The sequence below is a fragment of the Vicugna pacos genome, chromosome 2 (assembly GCF_048564905.1).
Source record: "Vicugna pacos chromosome 2, VicPac4, whole genome shotgun sequence".
In the NCBI taxonomy this organism is placed as follows: domain Eukaryota; kingdom Metazoa; phylum Chordata; class Mammalia; order Artiodactyla; family Camelidae; genus Vicugna; species Vicugna pacos.
In genome coordinates this window covers 62,226,719-62,245,674 of record NC_132988.1, presented here as the reverse complement: position 1 = coordinate 62,245,674, position 18,956 = coordinate 62,226,719, and the positions used below count along the sequence as shown (strand labels likewise).

Sequence of the window (18,956 nt, the reverse complement as noted above, 5' to 3'; positions counted from 1 at the left end):
ATACATAGAATATACAATTTTTGCATAGCATATACAACATAGCAAATTTTGGCAAACACTAGGAAGGGTTATTAATGACTACCATTTGGTTTATGTGACTAAAGTTCTCCTGAGGGAATAGAAAAGAAGAAGAATGTTTGCTTAACATTATATGCACCTTTATACTGTATCTTACTATGAGTAAGAATTGGTTTTATAATTTATAAACTTATTTTTTATTGCTGTAAAACAAGATCAACTTTAGTCACTATTGTGGAAGCAACTAATTTGCAGTAGTTTATAATGCCCCTTTCCTGTCGATTCCAACTAGAGAAAAAGAAAAATTGTTGAAGCATTTGCTTTTCCTTCTGTTACCTCAGGAATGAATTAAAAGCAGAATCAAGTCACAAACATGTTTCAAAATCCTTTCTAAATAAGTTATATCAATAAAACTATTCTAGTAACTTTCCTTCTTTCTTATAATCTTGTTTCCAGAGAGTTAGCGTAGAATACTAACCATGGTAAATGAACAAAGCCCTTAGTTATGTTTGTTTATTAAAAGTCAGGACAGAGGCAAAGGCAGATGTCAGCTCTTAACCTGATGTGCTTGTCACATTGGAAAGGAGTTCTGTGTGGTTACTGCTGTCTGTCTTTCCTCCAGAAGTGTGTGTAAGTGTCAAACTGAAGAATGGAGGATATCTCTTCTCCTATCTGTCAACATTGTAGGTGGGCTGAATGGGAGAGTTTGGGTTCTGGTTATCAGTCAGGTAAAACAGGATGATGATGGGTCTCAGAAAGGGCCAGATAGCCTTCAATCTTGCTTGAGTTTTAGCTGCCACAAACTATTTATTGCAGTGGTAGAGAGGAGTCTATGGAAATCTTGCAATATGACTTCTTACCACTCCTTCCAACTGACCTCCACCTAGACTCCTGGCCTTCATTATAGCTTTGCAATGAAATCCAGTCACGCTTTTCTTCACTACAAAGACCCTTCCTCTTAGTTTGGCCCTGATTCCCAAATATACCACTCTACTCAGTCTTACTCCTCTAACAGGAATGCGGAACTTACTCTGCTTTAGTCATCACTGTATGTGTAAGTCTTGGTTTTGTGTGTCATTCAAAGCTCACCTTCTGCCTCCATATTGTTGGATGAAATTGGAAGATTTAAATGAATGTTGGAAATTTCATAGTAGCTTCAGGATTGAATACTTGATTATCTAATCTGCCTTAAGAAAATAAATTAAAAGAAAATAAATACTAACCTCAGAAGAAAATTAAATTGTTAATTAAGAAAAAAAATTTAATTTCAGGTTTATGCATGGCATTTATATATGAACAAATGACTTTGCTTTTTCTTAAAATTGTAAGTTAATAATCCTGTGTTTTCAAGGCATAATGAAGTCACCACATTAAACCAATACAGTTATCTTCAGCTTGAGTATTGGATCAAACAAACAAATAAGCAAACAGTTTTCTCCATCTTCCACCCAGATCTGTTTCTTCTCAAGAACATAAACTTCTAAGAAAGTAACTTATGTATAAAGTTATCTTCAATAAATAATAACCACATTAGCTTAATGAGCAGAGTAAGGAGCATGACAGTTTGTCCATAAAATACATGACTATACAGATAAAAATAGATAAAATGTAGTCTTGAACATAGCTCTAAAATTTGGATAGATATGGTCGCAGTTTCACACTCAAAGGCTGAGACTGAGTAGGATATCTCTTTTCAATTGCACTTTACCTATGATTTGCTATCATTTAACTGATTCCATGTAAGTATGGAAAAGTAAAATACTTGCATCAAAAACAAGTAGAATATTGCAGTTTTAAAATGCATGCAAGCAATATAACACAAGTGTTCCACTTTCTGTTTTATTGAGAAAAATCAACAACAATGGATACACAAACCAACCAAAAAGAGTTAATTGGGATTTAGAGGAATTAGTGGTATGTTAATCAAGGAAACTCTTACAAGGTGGAGAGTAATATTGTTGACTGATTTAAGGAGTTTGGAAAAGTGTTGTAGTGAAATATAATTTGCACCCCTCCATTTTTCTCAGATTGTAACTGAACTTTGCTATTGTTATAATAACCTCCACATTGACCTTCTCTTTTCAATCTTGCCAACGTATCTTTTGTTCTCTAGATGATTTTTTTTAAAAAGCCAATCAAATCAGGTCACCTTGCTTTATGAAAGGTTTATTACATGCAGAATAAACCTAACACTTTCACCATGGGCTGCAACCCTGTAGGGAACTGTACTTACTTATCCTTCCAGTCCTATTGTTGGGCCACTCTTCCCCTGCCTCCTGTGCTGTAGAAATAGCCATTTTACTTAGTTAATTAATTTATTTTTGAGGTATAATTGACATATAACTTTATATTAGTTTCAGATGTCCAAGATAATGATTTGATACATGTATGCATTGTGAAATGATCACCACAATGAATCTCGTTAACATCTGTCATCATATATAATAACCAACACTTTTTTCTTGTGATGAGGACTTTTAAGATCTACTCTCTTAGCAGCTTTCAGATACACAATACAGTATTATTAACTATAGTCACCATGCTGTAAATTATATCCCCCAAACTTATTTGTCTTATAACTGGAAGTTTGTACCATTTGACACCCTTCACTCACTTCTCTCTACCCTCCACCTTCTGTCTGTCACAACTACCAATCTGTTGTCTATCTATAAGCTCTTTTAAAAAGAAATTCCACATATCAAGGGGGCCATGCAGTATTTGTCCTTCTCTGTCTGACTTATTTCACTTAGCATAATAGTCTCAAGGTCCATCCGTGTTTTCAAAAATGGCAAAATTCACTTCTACAATGTTCCATTACATGGGTGTGTGTGTGTGTGTGTGTGTGTATACTGAATCGTTTTAATCCATTCATTTATTGATGGACACCTAGGCTGTTTCCATACTTTGGTTCTTTTACATACTGCTGCAATAAACATAGGGGTGCATATTTTTTTTGAGTAAATATTTTCATTTTCTTTGGATAAATACCCCCAAATGGAATTGCTGGATCTTATGGTACTTCTATTTTTAATTTTTGAGAACTGCCAAACTGTTTTCTGTAGTGGCTGCACAATTTCTGTAGTTGGCTCTTCCCACCTACAGGGAACAAGTGTTCCCTTTTCTCCACATTCTTGCCAACACTTGATACTTTTTGTCTTTTTGATAATAACCATTCTAAAATATGTGACGTGATATCCCATTGTGGTTTTGATTTGCATTTCCCTGATCATTAGTGATGTTGAGCACCTTTTCATGTACCTGTTGGCCTTCTGTGTGTCTTCTTTAGAAAAATGTCTATTCAGATCCTCTGCACATTTTTCACTCAATTGGTTTACTGCTATTGAGTCACATGATTTCTTTAGGTATTTTGGATATTAACCCCTTATCAGATATTTGATTTGCAAATATTTCCTCCCATTCAGTATGTTGACTTTGCCTTTTTTGGATGGTTTTCTTTGTTGTGCAGAAGCTTTTTAGTTTGATGTAGTTCCACTTTTTAAATGTTTGGTTTTGTTGCTTTTGCTTTTGGGATTAAATCCACAAAGTCATCACCAAGACTGAGATCAAGGAGTCCCCTTTACCACTTATTTTTCCGTCTAAGAGTTTTATGGTTTCAGGCCTTACATTCAAGTCTTCAATCCACTTAGAGTTAACTTTTTGTATCAGACCAATTTCATTCTTTTATATACAACTGTCCAGTTTTCCTAACACCATTTATTAAAGAGCTTGTCCTTTTTCCATTGCATATTCTTGATTCCTTTGTCATAAATTAATTGGCCTTATGTATGTGGGTTTATTTCTGGGCTCTGTCTTTCTTCCATTGATCTATGCATCTGTTTTTATGCACATACCATACTGTTATGATTACTATAGCTTTGTAATATATTTTGAAATCAAAGAACATCCTGCCTCCAGCTGTGTTTTTCTGTCTCATGATTACTTTGGTTAATTGAAGTCTTCTGTGGTTCCATAAAAATTTCAGAATTATTTTTTCTATTTCTGTGGTGTATCTCATTGAATTTTGATAGGAATTTCATTGAACCTATATATTGCTTTGAGTAGTATGAACATTTTAACAATATAGTTCTTCCAGTCCATAAGCATAGAATATCTTTCCATCTGTTTGTGTATTCTTCGATTTCTCTCATCAATGACTTATAGTTCTCAGTTTATAGGTCTTTTACTTCCTTGGTTAAATTTAGTCCCAGGTATTTTATTCTTTTTGGCATAATTATAAATGGTATTGTTTTTTAATTTCTCTTTCTAATAGTTTTGTTATTACAGTCTAGAAACACAACATATTTCGGTATATTGAGTTGTATCTGGTTGCTGTTTTAAAACCAATACTAATAAAAATTTGCATTAAAAAGTGAAAATGTGTATAAAAATAATCTTAATTAAAATAAATACTACTAATTCTGCCTTAGGTTCTCTATGTTAGCTTTCCTGCTATCTGGATGTTAATCTGCAAAATCTTTGCATAGTTGACATCTTCTTATCACTTAGGTTTCAGCTTAGATGTCATCTCCTTGGAGAGGCCTCCTTTCATCCTTAGACTAATGTGGTCCCCCAGCCTCATTCACAGTCTATCATAGTATCTTGTTTTATGTTCTTCAAACACGTGTTACTATCTGAACTATCTTTTGCATCATGATTCTTGTGATTCACTATTCATTGTCTGCCTTCTACAACTAGAATGTAAGAGTGAGTTTAAGCTGACAGCAGGGACATCTTCTCTACATACTGGCAGATACAAAGAATATATACATTTCTTAAAACATCAAGTTGTACACTTTAATATGCAATTTTATTTGTTAGTAATACCTCAGTAAAGAAAAAGAAAATGAGATAGAACTTTGTATTAGGACCTAGTGAAAATCAACAGAGATTTATGTGTTAATTGACATGCACTAGAGAAGCAAAATTTGCAGCAAAGTGCAAGAGAAGATGTTTAAGTAGAACAGAAGAACTGGGGAGCTGTCATGATCCTGGGGTCAAGAAATACATACTTAAGTGTGTGTCTGTTTGAGGATGAATTACTAAGAAGACCTAAAACGTAAGCTAAAGGATCAGCTTTATTTGGACTAAGAAAAAAATTCCAGCATTTAGGGTAGAAAGAGTCCTCTTTTGGACTGAGATATAAGTGCAAATTATACTATTAAATTATCTGCATATTTTGAAATTTCATTATCAGTGTGAAGTGTTCTATATGAAAATGGTTACTAATTGTGTTTTTTGGTTGTCTATTTAAGTTTATACTTAACATTTGCTTGTGCGGTAACTCTCAAATGACTAGATACACAGATTAATATATTTTTTGGCATGTGATGATAATAAATACTGTTTTATTATTGAATAAATAATAATCCATTATTGCTGAATGAATAAGAAATGAATCCAAGAATAAATCCAGAGACAACACTGGTGGAAGACAAGGCTGAGAGCAAGTTGGGATTTAAAAGGTCAGAGAGAAGCTGTGTGAGAATGTAGCAGTAGACTCATCTTGAATTATATTCACTGAGAAAACAGGAGACTACTATATCATTCTCATTGTCTGCACACGGTGTTAGAACAAAGTGGAATAAAGTTAATGTCTTCAAGGGAGAGAAATCTGTCATTTCCCTGACTGCAAAACTGCATCCATAACTCTAACAGGACATCTTACAACTTGAAACATATGGCCAACAAGCTCTGGCATATTGCTGAAAGTAATCTGACTGAGCAGGCAACTTTCACCTTTCTAATGAAAGTAACCATAACTCCTGGAGTTGATGTAATTTTGGATTTAGGGACCAATCTCAATCATACGTGGACATTTTGCTACTTTTTGAAAAGCGCTATGCAAATTGTGCAGTCGTGTTTGTTCAGATTTTTTTTGTTCCAAATTGAACTCAAACTGAATACAGCTTAATGCTACTTTCCTTTTTGCCTGCAAAAACAAGCTATACATTCATATAAGCATATGTAGGAGAAAAAATTGTGAAAGTGTATTACTGTGAAATCCCAGTTCACTTTGAGAGGAAGTAGAGAGTGTGTTGATGTTGTATTTAGTCTGTGAGTAATGCATTCTTCCATATTAGGGAGATATGATATAATTGTAAGTCATATCTGGGAAGGCTAATAGTCATTTCTAAGAAGAAAAATAGAGTAATATTTTAAAATACATCCTTTCCTATGGTAGGTAAATATTTCATTTTCAGGGTTTTCTGAAAAAATCAACATTAAAATTTTCTGAAAAATGATTTACTCTAAAGTTTTACTTTTTTCTTTAGTATTTTAAAGAAACAGGGCAAGCAAGCTGCCTTGAATAATGTAAGAATTAGACAACTCAGTGACATCCACAGACTTACTACTCTGTTATTTTTGTTGTTGTTCTTAATTATTTTCTATTAAGATCTGTATTAAAATACATATTTAGTAGGTATCTATGAAAATATCAAGAAATATTTAGTGGTACATTTTCATCATTTTATGACATCACTGGGTGTGTTACTCTAGACTTCTGTTAACAGCATGCACGGCATGTACAATATGAAAATATCTTTGTATCTTTTTAAAAAGTGCATGTCAAAACTTTTACGACCAATTGCCTTGATGGAGCACACAGGCTGAAAGGTGGAGATCATGTTCAGTGCATTGGAAGCCTGAAAGTGTTGAGACTGTTAAATGGTGGTATTAAAGGACAGGAGATGGGATGTGCTGGTTTAGAAAAGCTCAAACCCAACTAGAAAGGGCAGTTGTTGGAAATCTCAAGCTAAAACATAAGCCAAGAAATAGAGAAATAATAATGAGTTACAAAAATGCAACATTAGGCAGCACAAGCATCTGAGTTTGGAATAATGGAAGATATGGTGTGGGGAGCAGAATAAAGGAGGCTGGGACACATTTAAGAGAATATTTTGAACAGAGTGTGAAGGTTTAAACACTTTTCTTTCAACACATAATTCATAAGACAGTAAAATAAAAGAAATCTGTAAATATCTTAAAATATCTGCTCTCCAGATATTAATATATCTGGGATATATGAACGATTACGTCTAGTTTTAAATAAGCAAGGCAGAGCTATCCTGAAGGAGCTGGCATGAGAGAGGGAGCACAGCCCGGAAGGAACTCTCCTGAATCAAAGAAGACAGGCAGAACTTTAGATCCCTGCTGCCCTCCATTGTCCAGTCACCCACCCACCCTTCGGTTGGCTACATTTCCCTAGAAGCTAGAGAAAAAGGAGCTGGAGATAGAGGTTCAGACAGTTCTGAGAAGAAACAAGCAAATGACTGGCAGATGTTATTTTTTGTATTAGTTTCCTTTTGCTGCTGTAACACATTACCATAAACTTAGTGGCTTAAAATAGCATACAGGCAGACCTCAGAGATATTGCAGGTTCAGGTCCAGACCACCACAGTAAAGCAAATATCACAAAAAAGCGAGTCAGAGGAATTTTTTGTTTTCCCAATGTATATGAAAGTTACGTTTACATTATACTGTAGTCTACTGAGTCTGCAATAGCACTAAGTCTAAAAAAATGTACATACCTCAATTAAAAAATACATTATGGCTAAAAAATGCTAACCATCATCTATGCTTTTAGGAAGTTACAATCTTTCTGCTGGTGGAGGGTTTGAAATATTGTAAGAATTACCAAAAGGTGACACAGAGATGAAAGTGAGCAAATGCTGTTGGAGGAGTGGTGCTGATAGACTTGCTCAATGCAAGATTGCTACAAACCTTCCATTTGTAAACAAAACAAAACGAAACAAAAACAGTATCTGCAAAGTACAATAAATCAAAGTACTATAAAATGAGGTATACCTGCTACTATATTATCTTACAGTTCTGTCGGTCAGAATCTGAAATGAGTCTCACGAGGCTAAAATTAAGATGCCTGATAGCTTGAGTTCTCCTGGAGGCTGTAGAGGAAAATATATTCCTTGCCTTTTCCAGCTTCTAGAAGCCATCTACATTCCCTGGCTCCTGACAGCATCACTCTGACTTCTAATTCCATTCTTATACCTCCTTTTCTAAAACTCTGACCCTCTTGCCTCCCTGTTATAAGAAAACTTGTGATCACCTTGGGCCCATTTGGATAATCCAGAATATTCTCCTTTTTTTGAGAACCTTAACTCAGTCACTTCTGTGAAGTCCCTCTTGACATGTAAGGTAACATGTTCATAGATTCAAGGGATTAGGACTTAGTGACATCTTTGATGGGGAAGGTGCATATTCTGCCTAACATATCCCTTTCCTCAGTTTTGTAGGTTTTTATTCCCTGTTTTTACCCATTGTTGAGTCATCATATTGTAAGAAGTTAAAGTATGAACAGATTAATATTTGTCTGATTTCCTGGTATTTAGAAATTTTCAGTTTCCAAATATAGGCCACATTACTTTTTTTTAGCAGATTTTAAATGTAGGTAGGACCTAAAAAATAAATAATTTATCAATATTTATTGAATGAATTTTCTGCCATCAACCTGTGATAAATTTCAAAGTAGAGGTTAGATAGATATAAAAACTTAACTTACAATAACATGTTAACTTTAGGATATCAAGACATTGCTAATAATATGTAACATTATGATCATAATATGTATCAACTATGTATTGAAAACTATTACAGAATACTTTAATAAATTGATTTATATGGTAATCACTCAGAAGAGTATTAAAAATGATCTATACCTTCAACAGAAATCTCATCTTATAAAGAACTTGGCTCCTTTTATTTAAGATCTGAATGAGAGCCTTGAAGTTTATGCTGTTTTTTTTTTTTTCCTCAGTTTCCACTCCCAACTTTTTTTGGGTCCAAACTCCACACTGTTGATTTAAGATTTCCAAGATTAAGACTTGTTTTTACTGCTTCAATGATTATAGCTGAATGCATCTAAATTCACAAAGCCAAAGGTAATATTAGGAGTTCCCTTATTTCTTTCCACAAATACTTTTAGGATCAGATCTGCTCCCATTCCAAGCATAGATTGTAGTGTCAGGATGCAAGGAAGTGGTCTGTGGAGTAAGCAGAGGTCCAAGTGTATCCAGCAGATGTTTCATTTAAGAGGTGCCAGAAAAGCAGAAAGCTTAAGGAAGAAACAGACAATGTTGCATGTGAGAAACTAAAACTACATATTCTGTAGCTCAGTTTCCCAACAAAAGGCAGAAAGGAAGAACAATGTAGCTGTCAACCACCAACTTGAGATAGCATTTAAACTCAGAGAAGGAATGGGAGAAAAAAAAAAGGAAGGATGGCAGTGATTAAAAAATGAATTACTAAGTCATGAAAAGACACAGAAGAAGCTTAAATGCATACTTGTGTAGAAAAAGAAGCCAGTCTGAAAAGGCTACATTTTGTATAATTTCAACTATCTGACATTCTGGAAAAGGCAAAACTAAAGAGACAGTAAAAAATGTCAGTGATTGCCAGAGGTTTGGAGGGATGGAGATAGGGGAGGGTGAATAGGTGGAGCACATGTAATTTTTAGAGCAGTGGAACTATTTTGTATAATACTGTAATGGTGGATAAATGACATCATGCGTTTGTCAAAACCCATAGAACTAACACAGAAAGAGTGAATTCTAATGTAAATTGTGGATTTTAGCTAATAATAATGTATCGATATTGGTTAATCATTTATAAGAAATGTGCCAAACTAATGCATGTTAATAATAAGGGAAACTATGAGGGAGGAGGAAAGGGATATTGGAATTCTTTGAGAAAAAAAGTGCGTAGATCTGAGGTCTTTTTAGGTGGAAAGAATGTCTGGATGACAGAGTTGACCACTGGACTGACACAGAGATTCTGGACTCTACCAAAGGAGTTAGTTTCTAGGCTGAGTTTTGGTGGAATATAATCTTGCTGTAAAGGATCAACAAAGAGCCTGGTTTCTTGTCCTCATAGCATATTTCTCTCCTTCAATTTTTTGTTACTGCACTTTGGACACTCTCTTCGTAGATTTTCTGAAGGGAAATTATTTTTATGACTCTCACTGATCTCTTAAAGCAAAGAACATATTCCCTGAAATTGAGGCACACCTGTTTGACTTCTGTCTACACTCTACCCATGAGAGTATTTTATCTCATATTTGAGATACCTTGAATTTGTCATTTGTAGCTCAGTTATGACCATATATATCCCCTCTTGTACCAACTTCTTATGGTAACAGTCCTCAAATGACTTAAAATTGTTTTGGAGACATTACTGGTTCTCATTAACTCATTTGTGAGTCCTCTGCAAGGAGATGAAGTTTCCAGTATTGGTAGAGAGTAACCACTTCACTGTAGAAAATATGGCTTAATTAGCTGAGAGTAGGAGAACATTGTCATCAGTATGTCTAAATATTTGTGAGTCTGTGCTCTCTGGGTTAAATATTCCATAAAAGTTTAAAAAAAGCTTTATATAAAAGTTAAATCTGCATTAAGTGGATATATACAACATAAGAAAAACACTTTTTTTCCAGTGAGTTTAGATCTATAAATATGACAAAATTTCTTTTAGGGATTTTCCTTGATTTTTATAGAAAATCAATTGCTTATTTATCTGAAATCAAGATTAATAACATCTTTAATCCTGTACATAAATATTTACAATTAGTTTTAAAAAATATAAAATTGTAAATACTGCTCAAAATAAAATTAGCAACTTGAAGAAGCGTATGGTGAAAATAGAGATTTTGCTTATAAACTCTCCAACTCCCCAGTCACACTTCCCAGAGTATTTTCTATATAATAATTTCTAATGTATCTTTTCAGAATTATTTATGTATATACAGACTTCTATATGTATGTGAGTATGTAATGTATATTTGAAAAAAATATGAGACTCACACACTATATATAAATATATAGACATTTTTCAACATTACCTCATGTAATACTCCATCAATCATGTGTATATGGGTATGCATGTGTAATGTGTGTACATACAAGTATGTTTTTGTGGTTCAGGAATATACATCTGAGAGAAGCATTCAGACTTGCCTTTAATGATTAGAATGTACCCCTAATGGTGATCACCTGATACAATAAACAGCTTTGTGTAGAGTCATGTAGCTTATATGATAGAATAGAGAAAAAGTTCCTACAGATCACTAAGGTTCAAGAATGGATTTCCTGAGCCAATGTCAGCCAGTCTTGGCTTCACAAATTTACTGCAGTCTTGGAGTATTCCGAACAGGACACTTAGAACACTTCAAAAGTTTATATCTGGCTGTTGGCCAAATAATACAGTCTTAGTTTGACTGTCAGTGGAAAATATTCAATTAGACGAAAGTGCAGTGGAATGAGCTCTTCCTACAGGATTGAAACTCAACAAAATATTGCCATATAATTTCAGTAGGATCAAATTTCTCATCAAGAAATGCCACTCTGAATGTTAAATGAAATTAAATGGGCTTTATTTTCTGGCAATAGCCTTACAGATAGATTATAAACCTCCTTCATTCCAAAGATGTCTTATTTTTATTCCAGAAATCCAGAATTAGAAGGCAGCAAATTGTGGTCTTTAGAATCCTCAGGAGAGACCTCGGTAAGTGGAACTATTTGTATTTTTTGGCTACATCACAGGCAGCTCAATAGTTACTCAGTAATGTACCTCATTTTTCCAAATAAGAAACCCTTTGCATATCTGTACAGTTTGGAATGGGAAAGCAGATTTAAAAACCAGTTCATGACTAGATGTTTATAAGATCTATTAATATTAGTCAAAGTTTATTCACCATACAGGCGAAAAGTATTAACCATTTGCTTTAGAGCCAGTGCCTTTTAAAGACCTTATGATCACCAGAATATTTTTCCTTGCATACTCAGTGCTACTCTATGCAATAAATTAAACACACCCCCACACACCCCCACCATCAAGTGATTAACAAGGAGAACTCAATTTTAGTCACTTAGCACAAATGCAAGTCATTTGTTAAAAAGGAAAATGCATAAAATGCGGAAGTCATGGGAAGTGAAAAGCTAACATTTAGTTGCCTCTATATAGTTTAATTTAAGGTTGCTTTGAATTTCAGATGTAGAACTTTTGATGATAGGATAACAACAGGGAAGGGGAGCATGAATGAATTACAAGAGAGGCTTGTGGTTGGGTAAGAGAGGTGCTTTCCCCTTTATTTGCTTTTGTGAGAATCTTTTCTTAATTGCATCTTTTGGCTTTTTCAAGCAACAATTACATTGCTTGATGTTGTTTTATTGTTGAAACTGCCCACAGAGATGGCTTGTGCTAACTCTAGATATCAGAAAAAATGCCAGAAATTCGATGCTTTATTCTATTAACAGGTACAAAAGCAAGATACCAATTTACATAATTTTAATTTTGGTGCAGAAAAATACGAAAGAGCTATATCAGCTTATTCTTTTGATATGAGAACTCCATCCTCTTAATTCTGGCGTGTCAGTGGTTATTGTAAATGTTGCAAGACACCCCAAAATTTGAATAGTAAGCCTAGCTAACAGCAAAAGTTGGGACTTAGGCAAATTACTGTCCGATTTCTATTTACCCCACCACATGTCTCTCGTTCAGTTCTTCACTAAGCACTATCCAATACTCTGTTTTTCTGCCCTTTTCTAAGTGGATTTGCTCTGCATACATTCCTTTATCTTTCTGAGATTATGAAACTACTTTAAATATTCACTAGTTAATTTTACATAATCCATGTTAGAATGGCAGTGAATATCAGAGGACTGGAGAAAATCATCTTCAAAGACCCATTCTTTTCTCATTTTGTACTCTCATTTGGAAGAATGCACATATATATTTATATATATACTTAATTGTAGGATATTAAAATATAAAAATATGTAAAGAGGAAGTCTTCATAGTTGTTAAGCTCTGGGTGGTAGCATCTGTTAACAATTTCATGTCTACCCAAGAGTTTTTATATGAAAAATAGTAATTTAATCTATTTATACTATATATGTTCTCTGTAATATTTTCCATTGTAAATCAACTGTACTACAATTAAAAATGCTTATTTTGTTATTTGTGATCAATTCCCCCCCAAAAGTTTCTCACTGTTTACACTTACACTTTTTTTGCAGTAGTCTTTTGATAGAACCCTGTTGGATATTTGACACCAAGCAGTAAAAGCAGTTTACAAAGGTAAACTAAAAAGGTAAGGCAGATACTGTTGGTTATGCCCTTTCAACTTCTCTAGTCTATGTGATACATATGCAGGGAGGTTTGCCATATTTAAGACAGTGTCCTCCAGCCAAGAAACTTTAAGGGAGCAGTGCTTAATCTATTTTGGCAATCAAGCTTTGAGAGGTTAACTGATCTTATTTTTACACATTGCTAACTACTGAAGAGTTCATGGGTTTGAGTATGAAACTCAGCAGAGAAAGTCAAGCAGAGGGTTTGTCAGTATATGTGTTAAATGTGTTCTTTGACTATGAATGAATTTTACTGATCCAAGTGTAAACTATGTAAAATGAAAGATGGCAGCACTTGGGGAGTCTTATTATCAGAGCACATTATATCTACACCTAGAGCTGCAATCCAGAATGTCCAAAATTGATGCTTCAATGTTATGAACTGGTAAATAATAGTATTTCTGACTGGACTATATTATATTAGACTTTTTTTTAATATTCAAACAATGCTTTCAATTCTGTATGAGTTCATGGATTCCATCCAATATAAATTAAGAGTACGTGTTTTCTTTTTTAAAAGGAATAATAGGGAAGAGGTAAACTTGACACTTCTGCTTCCAGAAAGTCATGCCCTTATAGAATCTTCCAACTAATTCAATCATTTAGGGTAGTCAGCTGCAATAAACATTTTAGTTCTTCCAAATGAGAATATATTAACATTGGGTTTTGTGATTTCATTAAAAAAAGAAGAAAAGGAGGGAACATTTTATGTTACATCATTTTCTTCAAGGAAGGAAACAAACAATCTTATTACTGGGGAAAATTCTAAATCAGTGCCTTGGCATAGGCCTGAGGGCCAAAATGGGATCTCCTACTCTGCCCCACCTCTGCTGCTGAAGAAATCTAAGACAGCGAGTGAGGCAGGGCCACCCTAGGAGGTGGGCATGTTTCCCTACAGCCAGGCCGCAGTGAGCACAAAGCTCAAGAGAAAAGATGGAATGGGACTCTCGTCTTTAAAGCACAGTGGAAAAATGAGATCCACGAAATGCCCAGGTTCTCATCAATAATACTGATGAAAGTAATGCTTACATAGTGTATCTCAAGCACTCTAAAACACGCATGCTATATATATGTAGTTTCCAAGCACCTCCCATAGAGTAACTCATTGAATCCACGTAACAACTCTGCAAGGTAAGCACATAAAAGAAAATTGAGGTCGAATGAGGGTATCTGCCCCAAATCATGTTATGAGCTGGGATTTGAATCTAAACAGTTTGGTTCCAGAGCCAGTGCTCTTTGCCATTTTGCTGTAATTTTGTCCAAGGGAGAGTGTGAGGGTGGGACAGAGGAAAAAGAATTTGGTATCAGTTGACAAAAGGGTGATTAATCTGACATAAGATAATAAGTTTAATCATATCCAAAATTGATTGCATACTTATTATATACTGGGTACCTTAATTTAATCCTCAAAACAATCGTTTGAGGTATGTACTTATTAACCCTGTTTTGAAGATGAAAAATCTAAGCAAGAGACTAAGTAACTTATCCAAGCTCAACAAGTTGATAACTTGTGAAATTAGAAATCATGACTATGTTTTCATTCACTATTCTAGTCTGCTCTGCTATCTGTGAGTAGGGGGACATATTCCCCCCAATGCTCCCTGATCCTCTGTCCTGTCTTAGCACACTGGATTACCCAGAGAGTCTACAGTCATCCAGGATGTGATACTTCCTTTTGGTAGGGAGGAGCCAGTAGTCTTTCTTTAAAGACAGTCCTCGGTCCATCTTGGGCTTCTGGTTGACACACACACATACAGGTGCGTGCGCACACACACACACATTTTAATTATATAATTGTAATACAATTATAATATAATTATATAATTATAATACAAAATGAAATTCCCTTGCTGATTGGAGAAATCCAATTTCAAAGATGTTAAATCCTGAATTCATCTATATATATATTATCCCTTTCAGCAATAGAAGTCTTAATTTTATGCTAATATTAGTAGCTTTAGTCTGAGCCTTCTTCCACTCTTAGGGGAAATTTTCTAACCCCAAACTCTTCCTGTTTTTCACTGTTCCAAAATTCCCATGGGAAGTTTTGCATTAGCTCCACCATCCAAAGCTGACCTTAGTGTGAGCTCTTTCTGGTATCAGAGCCTCCATCTTCACTCGTAAGTAGGATGCTTTGCCTTTGTAGCAGCTAACTCTTCAAGCGACATTAATTGTCCTGATTCCACACAAGCCAACACATGCTCTTGTCTATTTTTTTAAACACAAATGGATCCCCTATTTTTTGCCTTGTGCTGTAGGACCTACTACTTCTACCTTCTAAGGAGGCTTTCTCCAGGTACTCTCACTGAACTAACTGGAGGCCATTCTTGACAGATTCCTGAATTTAAGATGCTGTTATTGACATTTCTAAACTTACGTGTTCAGCAACTCAGGGAATAAAAACTATATATATTTTTTGCTGCTCCACAAAATTGTGTTTCCTGTCAGAGTTTTAATTTTCCAAGCCATAATTTCTTTTATTAGCTATTTCAGAAGCACCAGAAAAACATTTTCTACTTCCTTTACTTGTAAAGCAAGGATTCCATTTTCCAAGGCTTCCATTTTTTTCCTGATTTACCCCAGTCCTCTCAAAAGTTTAAGTTAAAAAAAGTCCAATCTACTTTTTAATTGCACAGGTTTCTTGTTTGGTTTTTTATAGGAAGAATACCATATTATTGGTAAAATTATTATTATTTTCTTTTTGTTTCAGGTTTAGACATTTATTCCGTGAGAATACTCTTCTATATTCTGCTTTGTTGGTTTCTTTGAAAGCCAATGAATAGTAGGTCTCTCCAAAGCATCTGTTACATTAAACAAACCAGCCAAGGAGCAAACAAAATAAATAAAACAAAACCTCCTTATCCTCTTCCTGCTTGTGGCATTTTTACATAGGAGCTAAATTTGCAAAACAGTCTTTGACAAAATTGTCTCATCTGGCTTCTTTTTAGTGGATTTGGTCTTTCTTCTGTCTCCCTTTCATCTTACCTGAGCCTTCACATAGGGCAGATCTGATTCCCCATGTGCGATAACTCTATCCCTTTGAAACTACTAAATGGTTTTGGAAATATTCATCCATGATTTTCCAGCTTTCCCTGTTTCAGATATGTTCACATCTAATGAAAGTGATCCATTCATGAAAAATAAGTTCCCCGATTGTTCCAATTACTAAATCTTTTCTATGCTTTCAGAGAGAGCCTCAAAAGTGTCTTTGTTTTGTCTCCCTCTTGGAAAGTCAATTCAGTTTACTTTGGGAAATCTTATTATTCTTTTATGTTGCTGTGAGTCCTGAGCATGTTCTCTAAGAAAACAATTCTGATATGTTCACTTTTCTACACTCATCTTTAAAAGAATTTGTAGTTGGGTATATCATTTTTCCTTTTTTTAAAATATCTGTCTAGCTTAGCCTCTAGCTTTCTCCTAAGGAAATTTCTGACTTTCCATAGGTCAATAGACTGGGATTTCAAAATTGTAGAATAGATAAACAAGATTACACTATAGCACAGGGAAATATACACAAAATGTTATGATAAATCACAGAGAAAAAAATGTGGAAAAAATAAAAATAAAAAAAAATAAAGTCTGAAAAAAAATAAAAAAATAAATAAAAAAATTAGTGTATCTGCCTTCATTTTTATTTCCCTTTCCCATTATTCTTACTGAGAATGTATAACAAATCTTTTTTTTTAAGTATCCCATATTTTAGTCAGTATGAAAATAGAAGAAATGTGAAAGACAGAGATTGTTAACTTTCTTTCTGTTCTTTGCCAGACCAGCTGCTATCTAAATTGACTATCTAAATCTGGATTGATCTAAATGGTACAGTTAATTAAACAATGTGGTGTGTACTTAGGAGTACCTATTAGAAGCGTTAATGCTCACTGGCATATATCCTGACCCCAGATGCTAGGAGACTTTGAACTCCTTTGATTACTTTCTTCCTTAGAATTGGGTTCCAATTATTGGAAATTGAAAGGTATCTATATTACCCTCTATATCCTCGAACATTTTGCTGAATACTACTCTGCCTCTTTGCCATAACTGAAACTCCGAGAATTTCCTCTGTAGTATAGCTTTAAGTGGGTTTCATTTCTTTTACCATATTCCATGTAACTCAGGGCCAGCAGTAGGGGTTAGTAGCTCTCTATTGCTACTTCCATGTCATTCTTCCTCTAATTCCTCTATATTAGTTTGCTGTCACCACAAAGTACCACAGACTGTGTGGCTTGAACAACAGAAATTTACTTTCTCACAGTTCTGGAGGCTAGAATGCCCAGGTGAAGGTGTCAGCAGAGTTGTTTCTTCTGAGGGGTCTCTCCTTGTTGTAGAGATGGCTGTCTTCTCCCTCCATCTTCACATCATCTTCCCTCTGTGGCCATCGGTGACCTAATTGTCTCTTCTTATAAGGACATCAGTCGTTTTGGATTAGGGCCCACCCTAATTACCGCATTCAACCTTAACTACCCTTTTAAAGAACTTACCTCCAAATATAGTCACATTCTGAGGTCCTAAGGGTTAGGACTTCAACATGTGATTTGAGAGGGAGGGCACCAATTCAGCCTGAGACACCCTCCTACTCATTCTTGCACCTTTGAAAATCAAGCTTCTGTTGACTCTTGGTGGCTAATAATCTCTGACCTGATTATTCTTCCTTATTTAGCAAAAATGTAAGCACTTTATTTATAAGCCTTGCCCTCACCTTGAATAATTTCAAAGCTACCTCGAAGTATCACCCTCCAATAACCTGTTTTAGGCAGTTTTTGATTGCTTCAGTGTCTCTCTTCCACAATCACCCTTTGGACCTGATCATCACTTATAAATGCTCCATCTCCAAAATGTAAATGTCACCTTGCTCGCTTCCACCTTGCTTTTTCTCCTACTGCCATTTTCATTCTTCCTTGGCACCATCAGAAAACATTTATAACTCTAATTTTTCCCAGTGCTTCAGACTTCTTCTTCCTTCATTGTTCTTTTTATTAAAATTAAATTTAATGATTAATAATTTCATTGTACTCTAACAAATATATCAAACCCTTGTTTCTCATTTTTAAAAAAAACATGTCTGTACGATAACTCCCCTGCCATGGATGCACTCAGTTATATCTTGTCTATATCCCAACACTGAAAGAGAAAGTCCAGTGAAAACCAGTTCCACTATACATAGATGATGCTTATCTCCACATTGCTTGCCATCCTTATTACACTTCTTTGGCCAATTCATTCATTCAAGTATTTAAAACTTTTTTTTTCTTCACAAACTCCAACTTCCTTTACTTCCTGCTCCATCCCTGATGTTATATTCTACTTTGCAGAGAAAATAGAAGCACTTATCTTTTTCAGGTCAAACATACCAGTCTTTTTGGAACACACTGTGTATCCAACTGCTTAGGAGATCTTTCTTCTTGCAGATTTTAAAATAACCTCAAAAATTTGATCTTTCTCCATCTGAAACTGCCCCCTCCAATGTGGTCTATCTCCATGAATGGTTGTTCTATCCGTGTAGTAATTTAAGCCAGAAATCTTGATAACCCTCTTTCTTCTCCATCCTTTTATATTTTTCACCAAGCTTTGTAGCTTGTCTTCTAAATGTCTTTATCTTCTTTTTCATATTCTTCACTTTACCATCCTGCTGCATAATACGATTAAATATATATCCTAAAATCACTCTCCTATTTATATGCTTAATAATTCTCACTCCATTTTTTCACATTGTAGCCAGAAGAATCTTTTCAAAACACAAATGTAGTGATGGCACCTTTCCTCCTCTGTTTAAAATTCTTAGACGTTTGCCAGTTTTTCTTA

General features: G+C 34.7%; 1 long non-coding RNA gene across 4 annotated transcripts in view; it reads left to right on the top strand.

Annotated features, from left to right (window-relative positions):
* LOC140686472 (uncharacterized) overlaps window positions 1-18,956 on the top strand; it is a 350,857-nt gene that overhangs the window by 138,291 nt on the left and 193,610 nt on the right. For all 4 annotated transcript variants that reach the window (XR_012060325.1, XR_012060324.1, XR_012060327.1 and 1 more), the window contains exons 2-3: window positions 11,475-11,532; window positions 13,047-13,120. This is a non-coding gene — a long non-coding RNA (uncharacterized lncRNA). The remainder of the gene's footprint in view (window positions 1-11,474; window positions 11,533-13,046; window positions 13,121-18,956) is intronic.